Genomic DNA, 22,452 nt, shown 5'->3' with positions numbered 1-22,452 from the left:
CGTCCGAACAGCTTCTTCCCACCGCCAAACCACAGATGTCAGCCCATTAATGAAGACTCAGTCAGCTAACACATCTCCCCCAAGAACAGCAGACACACACAGAGCTTGAGGGTAGAACAGGAACTCATTTTTATTAGACATACCCAGGTATTTGTATACAAGTAAACTCACATAGGTTTGGAACAGCAACCAATCAAACTGGGCCTAAACAAACAGCCAATAAAATTAAGCCAATTAATAACCAATAGGACACACCATCACAGAAAGCCTACTTTGCATTCACAGGAAAACATTATGCATTAGGTAAAGGGATTAACACACAGTCAACAATAGGTGACTCAGCTCCATGAGTCACACAGGGGTAAGTCCCAATCCCCACCCACATGGTCACACAGTCTCTGGTTCGGCGCCATCTTGTCTCTCCATGTTGTGGCTAAGTCTAAGTCTGTGCGGTCTAAATGGCCGCTCCCCACCGGAGCCCACCCAAATAAAGGAGCCCTTGATGCCCAAGTGACGGCGTACCAGCGTTCCGTCACAGCCGGCATTGGCCCCACATGTTAACGCATGAAATTGATAACGAATTAAAAGTTGCTGCAAAAAGTGTAAAGATAATACAATAAATACTTTCAATGGGGGTGTTTCCATAGTAACAGCAGTGCACCCTCCACAAACCAACCCTCCCCCCCCCAAAAAGGATAATAAGTTAATGAAATCGCGTTGTGTCTGTTGTGATTCTGTCTGCGGTTTCTTCGTCTCTTCCTTGACGGCAGGAGATACGGCTCAGAGGTTGAGCAACTAGTCATTTCTAGATCTGGGGGGACTCTTATAAAAATCCCCAATTTCTTGCTGTGCAGAGTGAAATTGTGCAGCCAGGAGGAGTCCAACCCAATCTGGCCTGGTCTATGGGGGATTTACAGGGATTTAGGGGACAAATATTGAGAATTGTCAGGAATTCAAGGTGAGTTTCAAATTGAGGCCAAAGTAGCCAAATTATTATCAAATGTTACCGTTCAACTATTTTAGCCTTCATATTGAAAATCCATTTGAATTAACTTTAAATTCCCCACAATATTCAGTTTAGTAATTACCCCGTTAATATACATAACAATGCTCCCCACAAAAGTGCAATAGAAAAATGATTTGTTCATCAAAAAAGCACAGAAATGATCCCACAAGAAATAAGCTATTTAGAGAAGCAATGGTTTAAAGAGTAAAGCGCACTGGGGAATCCTCTTATCGTATCTCCAGAAAGTTGTCAGAGGGGTATCCCTTCCCCCTTGTCCACCTCGCTTCCGAAACCCATGACACTCTTATTGTCTAATGCTGAAAAAAATTAAATGAATTATTCGAGGTCACTGATACAAATTCAATATTTATTAAAACGGGGGGGAGGAGGTGTTACGGGTTTGGAAAGCCATTACTGATGCTGTTTAGTGATCAATTAGAGCATGACATAATCCCCGTCACCATCTGCCGTTAGGCAGAGCCTTGCTTTAGTGACGGCCCCAGATGGTCCCTTCAAAGGTGACTCTAGGGAAATTCCAAAACACAGGCGATTGCTCCTAATAGTCACTGAAATTAGTGATTTGTTGCTAGTAATAAAATAATGAAAATAAAAAAATTACTCTAAATGTATACTAAATTATTTAAATGGAAAATTCCAGTCTTTTTTTCTTCTATCCTTTTTGGCCAAGAGATTTCACGAACCCTGCGAGAAAGGCATTAGGAAGACACTATCTCCTTCACACAAGGCTTTATTCACTAGACCAGAGATTCATTTTGGTCTGAAGTCCAATTCTTGCACCAATCAGGTGATCAGTCGAATTCCCAAACTCCGAGCCACATTGTACCAGAATCGGGAACTAATCTGTGCCTGTTGACAGCATATTTAATGCCCCTGCTTTACTTGTTCATTCTATTCACTTTTCTTATACAAATCTACCCTTTGTCCACCAACTCCATGCGTAGCTTACAAAACCAAGATATCACATCAAACATTTAAATCCCATCTTCTCCTCCTTCCTATCCTTCTGCTCCTGGCAGTTGATGAAGTCTCTCCAAACTTTGGTCCCTCCTCGCAAACAAACCTTGTGCCAACCCATGAGACCACACCAATCTAATAACCATCCCATGTAACTCTCCCTTTAAGTCCTACTTTCACACTGCCATCTGGAATGTACACTCTGTATGCAACATCACTAAATTAACTGCTGCCCATGACTTAGTCATCTCCTGTTCCCTAAACTTACTGGCATTAACAGAGATCTGGCTAACTCACTCTGACACTGTTACCCCTGCCTCGTTATCCTTTGGTGGTCCTCAAATAACTCACACCCCTAGACAATCAGACAGTAAGTATGGCAGGGTAGGGATGCTTTCACCCAATTGCTCCTTCAAACCTCAACCCACCTTCCCAGAATACATTTACATTATTACATTTACATGCATACACTATTAAACACACACACACACACACACACACTGCATTCACTGCACTAACACACACTGCATTCACTGCACTAACACACACACTGCATTCACTGCACTCACACACACACTGCATTCACTGCACTAACACACACACTGCATTCACTGCACTAACACACACTCTGCATTCACTGCACTAACACACACTCTGCATTCATTACACTGACACACACACTGCATTCACTGCACTAACACACACACACTGCATTCACTGCACTAACACACACACACACACACTGCATTTACTGCACTCACACACTGCATTCACTGCACTCACACACACTGCATTCACTGCACTCACACACACTGCATTCACTGCACTCACACACACTGCATTCACTGCACTCACCCACACTGCATTCACTGCACTCACACACTCTGCATTCACTGCACTAACACACACTCTGCATGCATTACACTAACACACACTCTGCATGCATTACACTAACACACACTGCATTCACTGCACTCACACAATGCATTCACTGCACTAACACACACACACTGCATTCACTACACTGACACACACTCTGCATTCACTACACTGACACACACTCTGCATCCACTACAATGACACACACTCTGCATTCATTGCACTAACACACAGTCTGCATTCATTGCACTAACACACAGTCTGCATTCATTGCACTGACACACAGTCTGCATTCATTGCACTGACACACAGTCTGCATTCATTACACTGACACAAACACTGCATTCATTACACTAACACACACTCTGCATTCATTACACTGACACACACACTGCATTCATTACACTAACACACACACTGCATTCATTACACTAACACACACACTGCATTCATGACACTAACACACACACTGCATTCATTACACTAACACACACACACACTGCATTCATTACACTAACACACAGTCTGCATTCATTGCACTGACACACAGTCTGCATTCATTGCACTGACACACAGTCTGCATTCATTGCACTGACACAAACACTGCATTCATTACACTAACACACACTCTGCATTCATTACACTGACACACACACACTGCATTCATTACACTAACACACAGTCTGCATTCATTGCACTGACACACAGTCTGCATTCATTGCACTGACACACAGTCTGCATTCATTGCACTGACACACAGTCTGCATTCATTGCACTGACACAAACACTGCATTCATTACACTAACACACACTCTGCATTCATTACACTGACACACACACACTGCATTCATTACACTAACACACACTCTGCATTCATTACACTGACACACACACTGCATTCATTACACTAACACACACTCTGCATTCATTACACTGACACACACACACTGCATTCATTACACTAACACACAGTCTGCATTCATTGCACTGACACACAGTCTGCATTCATTGCACTGACACACAGTCTGCATTCATTGCACTGACACACACACTGCATTCATTGCACTGACACACACTCTGCATTCATTGCACTGACACACACTCTGCATTCATTGCACTGACACACACACTGCATTCATTGCACTGACACACACACTGCATTCATTGCACTGACACACACTCTGCATTCATTGCACTGACACACACTCTGCATTCATTGCACTGACACACACACTGCATTAATTGCACTGACACACACTCTGCATTCATTGCACTGACACACACACTGCATTCATTGCACTGACACACACTCTGCATTCATTGCACTGACACACACACTGCATTCATTGCACTGACACACACACTGCATTCATTGCACTGACACACACTCTGCATTCATTGCACTGACACACACACTGCATCCACTGCACTGACACACACTCTGCATTCATTGCACTGACACACACACTGCATTCATTGCACTGACACACACTCTGCATTCATTGCACTGACACACACACACTGCATTCATTGCACTGACACACACACACTGCATTCATTGCACTGACACACACTCTGCATTCATTGCACTGACACACACACTGCATTCATTACACTAACACACACACTGCATTCTTTGGGGGGGAGGGGAGGGGGGAGGCCGGCCGGGCAGGGAGGGGGGGTGGCCCAGACCTTGTGCTTTGTCAGGGGCCCCAATATTTCTGGTGGCGGCCCTGATCTCAGGCATCTCTTTGATACCTTCAACTTTCTTCTTTGCCCTGCCATGGCCACGCCCAAAAGTAAAATTTCAGCCAATTGCTTCTTGTTATAGGTTCTTGGTTGTCAATTTATTTTAACTATTTGTCCTTCGAGAGAGAGATCGCACCCTTATGTATGGTGTAATATGGTTCATTGTTCCGTCCTTTATTATATGCCCGTTCCTGGGATCTTCGGGGTCCATATGAAATTTTACGCCCTTGTGGCGGTTGTTAAATTATAGATTCCAGTTTGTTTATCCATATGTCCCAATCCTCTATCTCGTGTATCTATTTCCTATATTCGTCAGTATACCCCTTTCCATTTTCGCTTACCATATGACTTGAATTATTAATTCCTGGATGTGTGGAATTATCACTGTTCTAGTAGGAGTTTTGCTGCCGTAATAATATGTATTATTACCATTTGTCTTAAATCTTATTTTTATTCCAGTTATTTGATAAATTACCTTCATTACATTCTTCCAATATTGACTTATAGGAGCGTAATACCACCCACTGTGGATCAGATTACCTTCATTAACGTTGCATTTCCAACACCTGTCTGATGTTTCTGGAAAGATTCTATTTCTACGTTTTGGTGTCAAACACCACCTGTTGGCGAGTTTAACATGTGTTTCTGTAAGATTTAGGCAATGTATATGTTTGTATACTTTACTTACGGAGCTTATCCATTCTTCTTCTTCTTCTATGGATACTTGTAGATCTTTTTCCCATTTGTTAATCAATCCTATTGGTTTATCGTGCCTCCATCTGTATAGAATTTTGGCACATTTTGCCAAAAGGTTCGTATAGTTCGTTAGTTCCAGTAGATGTCTGAGTTCTATATTTTTCTCCTCCTTGTTCTTGGATAAATATTCAGCAATGAAGCCCTTGATTCTTAGGTAATTGAAGGTTTCATTCCTGGAGATGTTAAATTCCTCCATGATTTGCCTAAAGGGTTTGATTTTATTCTCCACTATTATATTTTCAAAATCCCAGACCCCCTCGATTTTCCAGGTGTCTATTTTTACATTTTCCATCATGTCTGAAATCATAGAGAATGGGAGCACCTCTATTATTTTATTTCTAAATCCTATATTGAATGGGATTTTATCCCACCAGCTTGTTAGTTCAGATCTAAAACCCAAAATCACGAGGACAAATTGTTTACCCCTGTTTTATTTTTTTCATGTTGTACCAAGTTTCTTTGGTTGACGTATTATTTTGAGTGAGCAAAATGTGGAAGAGTCTGCCCGCCATGTAACATGGCATCATTTCTGGACACCCCAGACCTCCATCTTGCTTTGACCGAGCTAGATTTTTCATTTTCACCCTAGCTTTTGTACCTCCCCATACAAATTTGCAGAACGTGGATGTGAGAACGCTAACCAGTTTTCTGGAAAATTAAGAGGTATCATTCTCCATAAGTTTAGCCATTTTGGTAGAATGTATGTATTTAGAATGTTAATTCTACCTGACCAGGAAAAACATAGTCCTTTCCAATCCTTTAATTTTGTATTAGTTTGTTTTAATAAAGGTAGAAAATTAGCTTTGATTAGGTCTTTTAATTCTGGAGTTTAAAAGGTCTTAATTCTGGAGTTATAATAATGCCTAAATAGCTTAATTTATCCTTATTACCATGGAGCCCGATATTTTGTACAAGCGCATTATTTACTCTTTTAGCCATATTTTTAACCATATACTTATAGTGACTAAATGGTTGGGAGTGAGTCTACTTATAGCGACTAAATGGTTGGGAGTGAGCTACTTATAGCAACTAAATGGTTGGGAGTGAGTCTACTTATAGCGACTAAATGGTTGGGAGTGAGTCTACTTATAGCGACTAAATGATTGGGAGTGAGTCTACTTATAGTGACTAAATGATTGGGAGTGAGTCTACTTATAGCGACTAAATGGTTGGGAGTGAGTCTACTTATAGTGACTAAATGATTGGGAGTGAGTCTACTTATAGCGACTAAATGGTTGGGAGTGAGTCTACTTATAGCGACTAAATGGTTGGGAGTGAGTCTACTTATAGCGACTAAATGGTTGGGAGTGAGTCTACTTATAGCGACTAAATGGTTGGGAGTGAGTCTACTTATAGTGACTAAATGGCTGGGAGTGAGTCTACTTATAGTGACTAAATGGTTGGGAGTGAGTCTACTTATAGTGACTAAATGGTTGGGAGTGAGTCTACTTATAGCGACTAAATGATTGGGAGTGAGTCTACTTATAGTGACTAAATGATTGGGAGTGAGTCTACTTATAGCGACTAAATGGTTGGGAGTGAGTCTACTTATAGCGACTAAATGGTTGGGAGTGAGTCTACTTATAGCGACTAAATGGTTGGGAGTGAGTCTACTTATAGCGACTAAATGGTTGGGAGTGAGTCTACTTATAGTGACTAAATGGCTGGGAGTGAGTCTACTTATAGTGACTAAATGGTTGGGAGTGAGTCTACTTATAGTGACTAAATGGTTGGGAGTGAGTCTACTTATAGTGACTAAATGGTTGGGAGTGAGTCTACTTATAGTGACTAAATGGCTGGGAGTGAGTCTACTTATAGTGACTAAATGGTTGGGAGTGAGTCTACTTATAGTGACTAAATGGTTGGGAGTGAGTCTACTTATAGCGACTAAATGATTGGGAGTGAGTCTACTTATAGTGACTAAATGGTTGGGAGTGAGTCTACTTATAGCGACTAAATGGTTGGGAATGAGTCTACTTATAGCGACTAAATAGTTGGGAGTGAGTCTACTTATAGTGACTAAATGGTTGGGAGTGAGTCTACTTATAGCGACTAAATGGCTGGGAGTGAGTCTACTTATAGCGACTAAATGATTGGGAGTGAGTCTACTTATAGCGACTAAATGGTTGGGAGTGAGTCTACTTATAGTGACTAAATGATTGGGAGTGAGTCTACTTATAGCAACTAAATGGTTGGGAGTGAGTCTACTTATAGCGACTAAATGGTTGGGAGTGAGTCTACTTATAGCGACTAAATGGTTGGGAGTGAGTCTACTTATAGCGACTAAATGGTTGGGAGTGAGTCTACTTATAGTGACTAAATGGCTGGGAGTGAGTCTACTTATAGCGACTAAATGATTGGGAGTGAGTCTACTTATAGTGACTAAATGGTTGGGAGTGAGTCTACTTATAGCGACTAAATGGTTGGGAGTGAGTCTACTTATAGCGACTAAATGGTTGGGAGTGAGTCTACTTATAGTGACTAAATGGTTGGGAGTGAGTCTACTTATAGCGACTAAATGGCTGGGAGTGAGTCTACTTATAGCGACTAAATGATTGGGAGTGAGTCTACTTATAGCGACTAAATGGTTGGGAGTGAGTCTACTTATAGTGACTAAATGGCTGGGAGTGAGTCTACTTATAGCGACTAAATGATTGGGAGTGAGTCTACTTATAGCGACTAAATGGTTGGGAGTGAGTCTACTTATAGTGACTAAATGGTTGGGAGTGAGTCTACTTATAGCGACTAAATGGCTGGGAGTGAGTCTACTTATAGCGACTAAATGATTGGGAGTGAGTCTACTTATAGCGACTAAATGGTTAGGAGTGAGTCTACTTATAGTGACTAAATGGCTGGGAGTGAGTCTACTTATAGCGACTAAATGATTGGGAGTGAGTCTACTTATAGCGACTAAATGGTTGGGAGTGAGTATACTTATAGTAACTAAATGGTTGGGAGTGAGTCTACTTATAGCGACTGAATGATTGGGAGTGAGTCTACTTATAGCGACTAAATGATTGGGAGTGAGTCTACTTATAGTGACTAAATGATTGGGAGTGAGTCTACTTATAGCGACTAAATGGTTGGGAGTGAGTCTACTTATAGCGACTAAATGATTGGGAGTGAGTCTACTTATAGTGACTAAATGATTGGGAGTGAGTCTACTTATAGCGACTAAATGGTTGGGAGTGAGTCTACTTATAGTGACTAAATGATTGGGAGTGAGTCTACTTATAGCGACTAAATGATTGGGAGTGAGTCTACTTATAGTGACTAAATGGCTGGGAGTGAGTCTACTTATAGCGACTAAATGATTGGGAGTGAGTCTACTTATAGTGACTAAATGATTGGGAGTGAGTCTACTTATAGCGACTAAATGGTTGGGAGTGAGTCTACTTATAGTGACTAAATGATTGGGAGTGAGTCTACTTATAGCGACTAAATGATTGGGAGTGAGTCTACTTATAGTGACTAAATGATTGGGAGTGAGTCTACTTATAGCGACTAAATGATTGGGAGTGAGTCTACTTATAGCGACTAAATGGTTGGGAGTGAGTCTACTTATAGCGACTAAATGGTTGGGAGTGAGTCTACTTATAGTGACTAAATGGTTGGGAGTGAGTCTACTTATAGTTACTAAATGTTTGGGAGTGAGTCTACTTATAGCAACTAAATGGTTGGGAGTGAGTCTACTTATAGCGACTAAATGGCTGGGAGTGAGTCTACTTATAGCGACTAAATGGTTGGGAGTGAGTCTACTTATAGCGACTAAATGGTTGGGAGTGAGTCTACTTATAGTGACTAAATGGCTGGGAGTGAGTCTACTTATAGTGACTAAATGATTGGGAGTGAGTCTACTTATAGTGACTAAATGGTTGGGAGTGAGTCTACTTATAGCGACTAAATGGTTGGGAGTGAGTCTACTTATAGCGACTAAATGGTTGGGAGTGAGTCTACTTATAGTGACTAAATGGTTGGGAGTGAGTCTACTTATAGCGACTAAATGATTGGGAGTGAGTCTACTTATAGCGACTAAATGGTTGGGAGTGAGTCTACTTATAGTGACTAAATGGCTGGGAGTGAGTCTACTTATAGCGACTAAATGATTGGGAGTGAGTCTACTTATAGCGACTAAATGGTTGGGAGTGAGTCTACTTATAGTGACTAAATGGTTGGGAGTGAGTCTACTTATAGCGACTAAATGGCTGGGAGTGAGTCTACTTATAGCGACTAAATGATTGGGAGTGAGTCTACTTATAGCGACTAAATGGTTAGGAGTGAGTCTACTTATAGTGACTAAATGGCTGGGAGTGAGTCTACTTATAGCGACTAAATGATTGGGAGTGAGTCTACTTATAGCGACTAAATGGTTGGGAGTGAGTATACTTATAGTAACTAAATGGTTGGGAGTGAGTCTACTTATAGCGACTAAATGATTGGGAGTGAGTCTACTTATAGCGACTAAATGATTGCGAGTGAGTCTACTTATAGTGACTAAATGATTGGGAGTGAGTCTACTTATAGCGACTAAATGGTTGGGAGTGAGTCTACTTATAGCGACTAAATGATTGGGAGTGAGTCTACTTATAGTGACTAAATGATTGGGAGTGAGTCTACTTATAGCGACTAAATGGTTGGGAGTGAGTCTACTTATAGTGACTAAATGATTGGGAGTGAGTCTACTTATAGCGACTAAATGATTGGGAGTGAGTCTACTTATAGTGACTAAATGGCTGGGAGTGAGTCTACTTATAGCGACTAAATGATTGGGAGTGAGTCTACTTATAGTGACTAAATGATTGGGAGTGAGTCTACTTATAGCGACTAAATGGTTGGGAGTGAGTCTACTTATAGTGACTAAATGATTGGGAGTGAGTCTACTTATAGCGACTAAATGATTGGGAGTGAGTCTACTTATAGTGACTAAATGATTGGGAGTGAGTCTACTTATAGCGACTAAATGGTTGGGAGTGAGTCTACTTATAGCGACTAAATGGTTGGGAGTGAGTCTACTTATAGTGACTAAATGGTTGGGAGTGAGTCTACTTATAGTTACTAAATGATTGGGAGTGAGTCTACTTATAGTGACTAAATGATTGGGAGTGAGTCTACTTATAGTGACTAAATGATTGGGAGTGAGTCTACTTATAGTGACTAAATGGTTGGGAGTGAGTCTACTTATAGTGACTAAATGGTTGGGAGTGAGTCTACTTATAGTGACTAAATGTTTGGGAGTGAGTCTACTTATAGCGACTAAATGGTTGGGAGTGAGTCTACTTATAGCGACTAAATGGTTGGGAGTGAGTCTACTTATAGTGACTAAATGATTGGGAGTGAGTCTACTTATAGCGACTAAATGGTTGGGAGTGAGTCTACTTATAGCGACTAAATGGTTGGGAGTGAGTCTACTTATAGCGACTAAATGGTTGGGAGTGAGTCTACTTATAGTGACTAAATGATTGGGAGTGAGTCTACTTATAGCGACTAAATGGTTGGGAGTGAGTCTACTTATAGTGACTAAATGATTGGGAGTGAGTCTACCTATAGCGACTAAATGGTTGGGAGTGAGTCTACTTATAGCGACTAAATGGTTGGGAGTGAGTCTACTTATAGCGACTAAATGGTTGGGAGTGAGTCTACTTATAGTGACTAAATGATTGGGAGTGAGTCTACTTATAGCGACTAAATGGTTGGGAGTGAGTCTACTTATAGTGACTAAATGATTGGGAGTGAGTCTACTTATAGCGACTAAATGATTGGGAGTGAGTCTACTTATAGTGACTAAATGATTGGGAGTGAGTCTACTTATAGCGACTAAATGATTGGGAGTGAGTCTACTTATAGCGACTAAATGGTTGGGAGTGAGTCTACTTATAGCGACTAAATGGTTGGGAGTGAGTCTACTTATAGTGACTAAATGGTTGGGAGTGAGTCTACTTATAGTGACTAAATGATTGGGAGTGAGTCTACTTATAGTGACTAAATGATTGGGAGTGAGTCTACTTATAGTGACTAAATGATTGGGAGTGAGTCTACTTATAGTGACTAAATGGTTGGGAGTGAGTCTACTTATAGTGACTAAATGTTTGGGAGTGAGTCTACTTATAGCGACTAAATGGTTGGGAGTGAGTCTACTTATAGCGACTAAATGGTTGGGAGTGAGTCTACTTATAGTGACTAAATGATTGGGAGTGAGTCTACTTATAGCGTCTAAATGGTTGGGAGTGAGTCTACTTATAGCGACTAAATGGTTGGGAGTGAGTCTACTTATAGCGACTAAATGGTTGGGAGTGAGTCTACTTATAGTGACTAAATGATTGGGAGTGAGTCTACTTATAGCGACTAAATGGTTGGGAGTGAGTCTACTTATAGTGACTAAATGATTGGGAGTGAGTCTACTTATGGCGACTAAATGGTTGGGAGTGAGTCTACTTATAGCGACTAAATGGTTGGGAGTGAGTCTACTTATAGCGACTAAATGGTTGGGAGTGAGTCTACTTATAGTGACTAAATGATTGGGAGTGAGTCTACTTATAGCAACTAAATGGTTGGGAGTGAGTCTACTTATAGCGAATAAATGATTGGGAGTGAGTCTACTTATAGTGACTAAATGGTTGGGAGTGAGTCTACTTATAGCGACTAAATGGTTGGGAGTGAGTCTACTTATAGCGACTAAATGGTTGGGAGTGAGTCTACTTATAGTGACTAAATTATTGGGAGTGAGTCTACTTATAGCGACTAAATGGTTGGGAGTGAGTCTACTTATAGCGACTAAATGGTTGGGAGTGAGTCTACTTATAGTGACTAAATGATTGGGAGTGAGTCTACTTATAGTGACTAAATGGTTGGGAGTGAGTCTACTTATAGCGACTAAATGATTGGGAGTGAGTCTACTTATAGTGACTAAATGATTGGGAGTGAGTCTACTTATAGCGACTAAATGGTTGGGAGTGAGTCTACTTATAGTGACTAAATGGTTGGGAGTGAGTCTACTTATAGCGACTAAATGGTTGGGAGTGAGTCTACTTATAGTGACTAAATGATTGGGAGTGAGTCTACTTATAGCGACTAAATGGTTGGGAGTGAGTCTACTTATAGTGACTAAATGATTGGGAGTGAGTCTACTTATAGCGACTAAATGGTTGGGAGTGAGTCTACTTATAGTGACTAAATGATTGGGAGTGAGTCTACTTATGGCGACTAAATGGTTGGGAGTGAGTCTACTTATAGCGACTAAATGGTTGGGAGTGAGTCTACTTATAGCGACTAAATGGTTGGGAGTGAGTCTACTTATAGTGACTAAATGATTGGGAGTGAGTCTACTTATAGCAACTAAATGGTTGGGAGTGAGTCTACTTATAGCGAATAAATGATTGGGAGTGAGTCTACTTATAGTGACTAAATGGTTGGGAGTGAGTCTACTTATAGCGACTAAATGGTTGGGAGTGAGTCTACTTATAGTGACTAAATGGTTGGGAGTGAGTCTACTTATAGCGACTAAATGATTGTGAGTGAGTCTACTTATAGCGACTAAATGATTGGGAGTGAGTCTACTTATAGTGACTAAATGGCTGGGAGTGAGTCTACTTATAGCGACTAAATGATTGGGAGTGAGTCTACTTATAGTGACTAAATGATTGGGAGTGAGTCTACTTATAGTGACTAAATGGCTGGGAGTGAGTCTACTTATAGCGACTAAATGGTTGGGAGTGAGTCTACTTATAGTGACTAAATGATTGGGAGTGAGTCTACTTATAGCGAATAAATGATTGGGAGTGAGTCTACTTATAGCGACTAAATGGTTGGGAGTGAGTCTACTTATAGTGACTAAATGATTGGGAGTGAGTCTACTTATAGCGACTAAATGGTTGGGAGTGAGTCTACTTATAGTGACTAAATGGCTGGGAGTGAGTCTACTTATAGCGACAAAATGGTTGGGAGTGAGTCTACTTATAGTGACTAAATGGCTGGGAGTGAGTCTACTTATAGCGACTAAATGATTGGGAGTGAGTCTACTTATAGTGACTAAATGATTGGGAGTGAGTCTACTTATAGTGACTAAATGGCTGGGAGTGAGTCTACTTATAGCGACTAAATGGTTGGGAGTGAGTCTACTTATAGTGACTAAATGATTGGGAGTGAGTCTACTTATAGCGAATAAATGATTGGGAGTGAGTCTACTTATAGCGACTAAATGGTTGGGAGTGAGTCTACTTATAGCGACTAAATGATTGGGAGTGAGTCTACTTATAGTGACTAAATGGTTGGGAGTGAGTCTACTTATAGTGACTAAATGGTTGGGAGTGAGTCTACTTATAGCGACTAAATGGTTGGGAGTGAGTCTACTTATAGTGACTAAATGGTTGGGAGTGAGTCTACTTATAGCGACTAAATGGTTGGGAGTGAGTCTACTTATAGCGACTAAATGATTGGGAGTGAGTCTACTTATAGTGACTAAATGGTTGGGAGTGAGTCTACTTATAGCGACTAAATGATTGTGAGTGAGTCTACTTATAGCGACTAAATGGTTGGGAGTGAGTCTACTTATAGCGACTAAATGATTGTGAGTGAGTCTACTTATAGCGACTAAATGATTGGGAGTGAGTCTACTTATAGTGACTAAATGGCTGGGAGTGAGTCTACTTATAGCGACTAAATGATTGGGAGTGAGTCTACTTATAGTGACTAAATGATTGGGAGTGAGTCTACTTATAGTGACTAAATGGCTGGGAGTGAGTCTACTTATAGCGACTAAATGGTTGGGAGTGAGTCTACTTATAGTGACTAAATGATTGGGAGTGAGTCTACTTATAGCGAATAAATGATTGGGAGTGAGTCTACTTATAGCGACTAAATGGTTGGGAGTGAGTCTACTTATAGTGACAAAATGATTGGGAGTGAGTCTACTTATAGCGACTAAATGGTTGGGAGTGAGTCTACTTATAGTGACTAAATGGCTGGGAGTGAGTCTACTTATAGCGACTAAATGGTTGGGAGTGAGTCTACTTATAGTGACTAAATGGCTGGGAGTGAGTCTACTTATAGCGACTAAATGATTGTGAGTGACTCTACTTATAGCGACTAAATGATTGGGAGTGAGTCTACTTATAGTGACTAAATGGCTGGGAGTGAGTCTACTTATAGCGACTAAATGATTGGGAGTGAGTCTACTTATAGTGACTAAATGGTTGGGAGTGAGTCTACTTATAGCGACTAAATGATTGTGAGTGAGTCTACTTATAGCGACTAAATGGTTGGGAGTGAGTCTACTTATAGCGACTAAATGATTGTGAGTGAGTCTACTTATAGCGACTAAATGATTGGGAGTGAGTCTACTTATAGTGACTAAATGGCTGGGAGTGAGTCTACTTATAGCGACTAAATGATTGGGAGTGAGTCTACTTATAGTGACTAAATGATTGGGAGTGAGTCTACTTATAGTGACTAAATGGCTGGGAGTGAGTCTACTTATAGCGACTAAATGGTTGGGAGTGAGTCTACTTATAGTGACTAAATGATTGGGAGTGAGTCTACTTATAGCGAATAAATGATTGGGAGTGAGTCTACTTATAGCGACTAAATGGTTGGGAGTGAGTCTACTTATAGTGACAAAATGATTGGGAGTGAGTCTACTTATAGCGACTAAATGGTTGGGAGTGAGTCTACTTATAGTGACTAAATGGCTGGGAGTGAGTCTACTTATAGCGACTAAATGGTTGGGAGTGAGTCTACTTATAGCGACTAAATGATTGGGAGTGAGTCTACTTATAGTGACTAAATGGCTGGGAGTGAGTCTACTTATAGCGACTAAATGGCTGGGAGTGAGTCTACTTATAGTGACTAAATGGTTGGGAGTGAGTCTACTTATAGTGACTAAATGGTTTTGAGTGAGTCTACTTATAGCGACTAAATGATTGGGAGTGAGTCTACTTATAGTGACTAAATGGTTGGGAGTGAGTCTACTTATAGCGACTAAATGGTTGGGAGTGAGTCTACTTATAGCGACTAAATAGTTGGGAGTGAGTCTACTTATAGTGACTAAATGGTTGGGAGTGAGTCTACTTATAGCGACTAAATGGCTGGGAGTGAGTCTACTTATAGCGACTAAATGATTGGGAGTGAGTCTACTTATAGCGACTAAATGGCTGGGAGTGAGTCTACTTATAGCGACTAAATGGTTGGGAGTGAGTCTACTTATAGTGACTAAATGATTGGGAGTGAGTCTACTTATAGCGAATAAATGATTGGGAGTGAGTCTACTTATAGCGACTAAATGGTTGGGAGTGAGTCTACTTATAGTGACAAAATGATTGGGAGTGAGTCTACTTATAGCGACTAAATGGTTGGGAGTGAGTCTACTTATAGTGACTAAATGGCTGGGAGTGAGTCTACTTATAGCGACTAAATGGTTGGGAGTGAGTCTACTTATAGCGACTAAATGATTGGGAGTGAGTCTACTTATAGTGACTAAATGGCTGGGAGTGAGTCTACTTATAGCGACTAAATGGCTGGGAGTGAGTCTACTTATAGTGACTAAATGGTTGGGAGTGAGTCTACTTATAGTGACTAAATGGTTTTGAGTGAGTCTACTTATAGCGACTAAATGATTGGGAGTGAGTCTACTTATAGTGACTAAATGGTTGGGAGTGAGTCTACTTATAGCGACTAAATGGTTGGGAGTGAGTCTACTTATAGCGACTAAATAGTTGGGAGTGAGTCTACTTATAGTGACTAAATGGTTGGGAGTGAGTCTACTTATAGTGACTAAATGGTTGGGAGTGAGTCTACTTATAGCGACTAAATGATTGTGAGTGAGTCTACTTATAGCGACTAAATGGTTGGGAGTGAGTCTACTTATAGCGACTAAATGATTGTGAGTGAGTCTACTTATAGCGACTAAATGATTGGGAGTGAGTCTACTTATAGTGACTAAATGGCTGGGAGTGAGTCTACTTATAGCGACTAAATGATTGGGAGTGAGTCTACTTATAGTGACTAAATGATTGGGAGTGAGTCTACTTATAGTGACTAAATGGCTGGGAGTGAGTCTACTTATAGCGACTAAATGGTTGGGAGTGAGTCTACTTATAGTGACTAAATGATTGGGAGTGAGTCTACTTATAGCGAATAAATGATTGGGAGTGAGTCTACTTATAGCGACTAAATGGTTGGGAGTGAGTCTACTTATAGTGACAAAATGATTGGGAGTGAGTCTACTTATAGCGACTAAATGGTTGGGAGTGAGTCTACTTATAGTGACTAAATGGCTGGGAGTGAGTCTACTTATAGCGACTAAATGGTTGGGAGTGAGTCTACTTATAGTGACTAAATGGCTGGGAGTGAGTCTACTTATAGCGACTAAATGATTGTGAGTGAGTCTACTTATAGCGACTAAATGATTGGGAGTGAGTCTACTTATAGTGACTAAATGGCTGGGAGTGAGTCTACTTATAGCGACTAAATGATTGGGAGTGAGTCTACTTATAGTGACTAAATGGTTGGGAGTGAGTCTACTTATAGCGACTAAATGATTGTGAGTGAGTCTACTTATAGCGACTAAATGGTTGGGAGTGAGTCTACTTATAGCGACTAAATGATTGTGAGTGAGTCTACTTATAGCGACTAAATGATTGGGAGTGAGTCTACTTATAGTGACTAAATGGCTGGGAGTGAGTCTACTTATAGCGACTAAATGATTGGGAGTGAGTCTACTTATAGTGACTAAATGATTGGGAGTGAGTCTACTTATAGTGACTAAATGGCTGGGAGTGAGTCTACTTATAGCGACTAAATGGTTGGGAGTGAGTCTACTTATAGTGACTAAATGATTGGGAGTGAGTCTACTTATAGCGAATAAATGATTGGGAGTGAGTCTACTTATAGCGACTAAATGGTTGGGAGTGAGTCTACTTATAGTGACAAAATGATTGGGAGTGAGTCTACTTATAGCGACTAAATGGTTGGGAGTGAGTCTACTTATAGTGACTAAATGGCTGGGAGTGAGTCTACTTATAGCGACTAAATGGTTGGGAGTGAGTCTACTTATAGCGACTAAATGATTGGGAGTGAGTCTACTTATAGTGACTAAATGGCTGGGAGTGAGTCTACTTATAGCGACTAAATGGCTGGGAGTGAGTCTACTTATAGTGACTAAATGGTTGGGAGTGAGTCTACTTATAGTGACTAAATGGTTTTGAGTGAGTCTACTTATAGCGACTAAATGATTGGGAGTGAGTCTACTTATAGTGACTAAATGGTTGGGAGTGAGTCTACTTATAGCGACTAAATGGTTGGGAGTGAGTCTACTTATAGCGACTAAATAGTTGGGAGTGAGTCTACTTATAGTGACTAAATGGTTGGGAGTGAGTCTACTTATAGCGACTAAATGGCTGGGAGTGAGTCTACTTATAGCGACTGAATGATTGGGAGTGAGTCTACTTATAGCGACTAAATGGTTGGGAGTGAGTCTACTTATAGCAACTAAATGGTTGGGAGTGAGTCTACTTATAGCGACTAAATGGTTGGGAGTGAGTCTACTTATAGCGACTAAATGGTTGGGAGTGAGTCTACTTATAGCGACTAAATGGTTGGGAGTGAGTCTACTTATAGTGACTAAATGGCTGGGAGTGAGTCTACTTATAGCGACTAAATGATTGGGAGTGAGTCTACTTATAGTGACTAAATGGTTGGGAGTGAGTCTACTTATAGCGACTAAATGGTTGGGAGTGAGTCTACTTATAGCGACTAAATGGTTGGGAGTGAGTCTACTTATAGCGACTAAATGGTTGGGAGTGAGTCTACTTATAGTGACTAAATGGTTGGGAGTGAGTCTACTTATAGCGACTAAATGGTTGGGAGTGAGTCTACTTATAGTGACTAAATGGCTGGGAGTGAGTCTACTTATAGCGACTAAATGATTGGGAGTGAGTCTACTTATAGCGACTAAATGGTTGGGAGTGAGTCTACTTATAGTGACTAAATGGTTGGGAGTGAGTCTACTTATAGCGACTAAATGGCTGGGAGTGAGTCTACTTATAGCGACTAAATGATTGGGAGTGAGTCTACTTATAGCGACTAAATGGTTAGGAGTGAGTCTACTTATAGTGACTAAATGGCTGGGAGTGAGTCTACTTATAGCGACTAAATGATTGGGAGTGAGTCTACTTATAGCGACTAAATGGTTGGGAGTGAGTATACTTATAGTAACTAAATGGTTGGGAGTGAGTCTACTTATAGCGACTAAATGATTGGGAGTGAGTCTACTTATAGTGACTAAATGATTGGGAGTGAGTCTACTTATAGCGACTAAATGGTTGGGAGTGAGTCTACTTATAGTGACTAAATGATTGGGAGTGAGTCTACTTATAGCGACTAAATGATTGGGAGTGAGTCTACTTATAGCGACTAAATGATTGGGAGTGAGTCTACTTATAGTGACTAAATGGCTGGGAGTGAGTCTACTTATAGCGACTAAATGATTGGGAGTGAGTCTACTTATAGTGACTAAATGATTGGGAGTGAGTCTACTTATAGCGACTAAATGGTTGGGAGTGAGTCTACTTATAGTGACTAAATGATTGGGAGTGAGTCTACTTATAGCGACTAAATGATTGGGAGTGAGTCTACTTATAGGGACTAAATGATTGGGAGTGAGTCTACTTATAGCGACTAAATGATTGGGAGTGAGTCTACTTATAGCGACTAAATGGTTGGGAGTGAGTCTACTTATAGCGACTAAATGGTTGGGAGTGAGTCTACTTATAGTGACTAAATGGTTGGGAGTGAGTCTACTTATAGTTACTAAATGTTTGGGAGTGAGTCTACTTATAGCAACTAAATGGTTGGGAGTGAGTCTACTTATAGCGACTAAATGGCTGGGAGTGAGTCTACTTATAGCGACTAAATGGTTGGGAGTGAGTCTACTTATAGCGACTAAATGGTTGGGAGTGAGTCTAGTTATAGTGACTAAATGGCTGGGAGTGAGTCTACTTATAGTGACTAAATGATTGGGAGTGAGTCTACTTATAGTGACTAAATGGTTGGGAGTGAGTCTACTTATAGCGACTAAATGGTTGGGAGTGAGTCTACTTATAGCGACTAAATGGTTGGGAGTGAGTCTACTTATAGTGACTAAATGGTTGGGAGTGAGTCTACTTATAGCGACTAAATGGCTGGGAGTGAGTCTACTTATAGCGACTAAATGATTGGGAGTGAGTCTACTTATAGCGACTAAATGGTTGGGAGTGAGTCTACTTATAGTGACTAAATGGCTGGGAGTGAGTCTACTTATAGCGACTAAATGATTGGGAGTGAGTCTACTTATAGCGACTAAATGGTTGGGAGTGAGTCTACTTATAGTGACTAAATGGTTGGGAGTGAGTCTACTTATAGCGACTAAATGGCTGGGAGTGAGTCTACTTATAGCGACTAGATGATTGGGAGTGAGTCTACTTATAGCGACTAAATGGTTAGGAGTGAGTCTACTTATAGTGACTAAATGGCTGGGAGTGAGTCTACTTATAGCGACTAAATGATTGGGAGTGAGTCTACTTATAGCGACTAAATGGTTGGGAGTGAGTATACTTATAGTAACTAAATGGTTGGGAGTGAGTCTACTTATAGCGACTAAATGATTGGGAGTGAGTCTACTTATAGCGACTAAATGATTGGGAGTGAGTCTACTTATAGTGACTAAATGATTGGGAGTGAGTCTACTTATAGCGACTAAATGGTTGGGAGTGAGTCTACTTATAGCGACTAAATGATTGGGAGTGAGTCTACTTATAGTGACTAAATGATTGGGAGTGAGTCTACTTATAGCGACTAAATGGTTGGGAGTGAGTCTACTTATAGTGACTAAATGATTGGAAGTGAGTCTACTTATAGCGACTAAATGATTGGGAGTGAGTCTACTTATAGTGACTAAATGGCTGGGAGTGAGTCTACTTATAGCGACTAAATGATTGGGAGTGAGTCTACTTATAGTGACTAAATGATTGGGAGTGAGTCTACTTATAGCGACTAAATGGTTGGGAGTGAGTCTACTTATAGCGACTAAATGATTGGGAGTGAGTCTACTTATAGTGACTAAATGATTGGGAGTGAGTCTACTTATAGCGACTAAATGGTTGGGAGTGAGTCTACTTATAGTGACTAAATGATTGGGAGTGAGTCTACTTATAGCGACTAAATGATTGGGAGTGAGTCTACTTATAGCGACTAAATGATTGGGAGTGAGTCTACTTATAGTGACTAAATGGCTGGGAGTGAGTCTACTTATAGCGACTAAATGATTGGGAGTGAGTCTACTTATAGTGACTAAATGATTGGGAGTGAGTCTACTTATAGCGACTAAATGGTTGGGAGTGAGTCTACTTATAGTGACTAAATGATTGGGAGTGAGTCTACTTATAGCGACTAAATGATTGGGAGTGAGTCTACTTATAGTGACTAAATGATTGGGAGTGAGTCTACTTATAGCGACTAAATGATTGGGAGTGAGTCTACTTATAGCGACTAAATGGTTGGGAGTGAGTCTACTTATAGCGACTAAATGGTTGGGAGTGAGTCTACTTATAGTGACTAAATGGTTGGGAGTGAGTCTACTTATAGTTACTAAATGTTTGGGAGTGAGTCTATGTAACGGATCACCTGGCACCCCGACTTGGTACCTCCGTTAATGGATGCTCCTAGTGCTTCCTGAGGACTCCAAGCACTCTGGCAGACACCACAATCACCGAATCCGAGAAACCTTTAAGTTCTCCCAAGCGTATGAATGCTGTAGACCATTGAATAGGAACCATACGAATAGGCTTGTACTCCTAGCAGTCAACTGGAACAGCATACAATAAATCCTTCCCCCAATAATGAGACGACACATCACTTTGAGGGTAAAACAGGAACTCTGGACTGGCTCATCCAGCCTGGCTTTTATTTCCAACTCACACATACAGGCCACACCCAGGGGGAGGCATAAAAGAACCAATGACATAGATGTTACCTCCCACACATCCCCTCCCCTTAGTGTGACACATAATCCCATTATGCATACAGTGTAAAATATACTTTTACACAACTTTCATAACTTTAAAACCATACATCACATTCACATAAAAATACATATCCACAATCAATCCATTCAGGGGAACAACATATTAAAAGATGGCATGAATCCGACCAGGGGTTCAAAAGTTACTAAAAGTATATTTTGTTCCTTTCTGGCTGGCAGAAAAACATCCCCACAATGCACCCTGGTTTCCTCCCTTCTGCCCTGGAGTTAATTGGAGAAGTAATCCAATTACCCAGGACTAAAGGCAGACTCCATTAACCACATGGTTGCAAAACAACATAAAACACTTTAAAATACCTAAAGTCACATTTACACATAACACACAGACATTTCACCTATCCCCAGATAGCTGGGATCTGCACGCACAAAACTACCGAATAGCGCGCAGATCCTACTCACACAGTACAATTGCCATGGAGCTAAAGTCTTTCCCATAGTCTTTCATTATATGAATAGGCTCCATGGTATGGCTATCTGGGGTATCACATTCCCATAAAGTCTGGTCCATAGTCCAAAGGCAAGAGGCGGGCAATCAGCCCCCTCCAAGGACACGTGGCGAGGTCGGTTTCGCCACACTTCTCCCCTTTACCCCCCAGACTAACAGGGTACTTGACCTCCTGCCGGTCAGTGCCCTTGTTAGTCCAGCAGCCCACCCACAAGACAGAAACAGCAGAGCAGCCCACCCACAATAAACAGTTACTACACCTGGGTGAGGGAGAATCTTGTCCAGGTTCAGGTGCCTCACCACGGCTGTGTGGGGGACTGGTAGGCTGCCTTGGTAGGTTGCTGAGGGGGCAGAGACCAGCGGTACTCTGTCCTGTTGCCAGCACTACCACGGGAGTAGTCTGGTTGGAGCCTGGTTGCTGGAGACCGACTGTCTCCCCTTTAAATACACCGCTCTGCTGCTGGAGACCGACTGTCTCCCCTTGAGTTACACCGCTCTGCTGCTGGAGACCGACTGTCTCCCCTTGAGTTACACAGCTCTGCTGCTGGAGACCGACTGTCTCCCCTTTAGTTA

General features: G+C 41.0%; 1 protein-coding gene across 2 annotated transcripts in view; it reads left to right on the top strand.

Annotated features, from left to right (window-relative positions):
• PDE4DIP (phosphodiesterase 4D interacting protein) overlaps positions 1-22,452 on the top strand; it is a 297,818-nt gene that overhangs the window by 132,921 nt on the left and 142,445 nt on the right. The window lies entirely within an intron of this gene.

This window comes from Pelobates fuscus, chromosome 7 (assembly GCF_036172605.1).
Source record: "Pelobates fuscus isolate aPelFus1 chromosome 7, aPelFus1.pri, whole genome shotgun sequence".
NCBI lineage: Eukaryota > Metazoa > Chordata > Amphibia > Anura > Pelobatidae > Pelobates > Pelobates fuscus.
The sequence above is the reverse complement of the archived record's forward strand: the minus strand, read 5'-3'. Positions and strand labels throughout refer to the sequence as shown.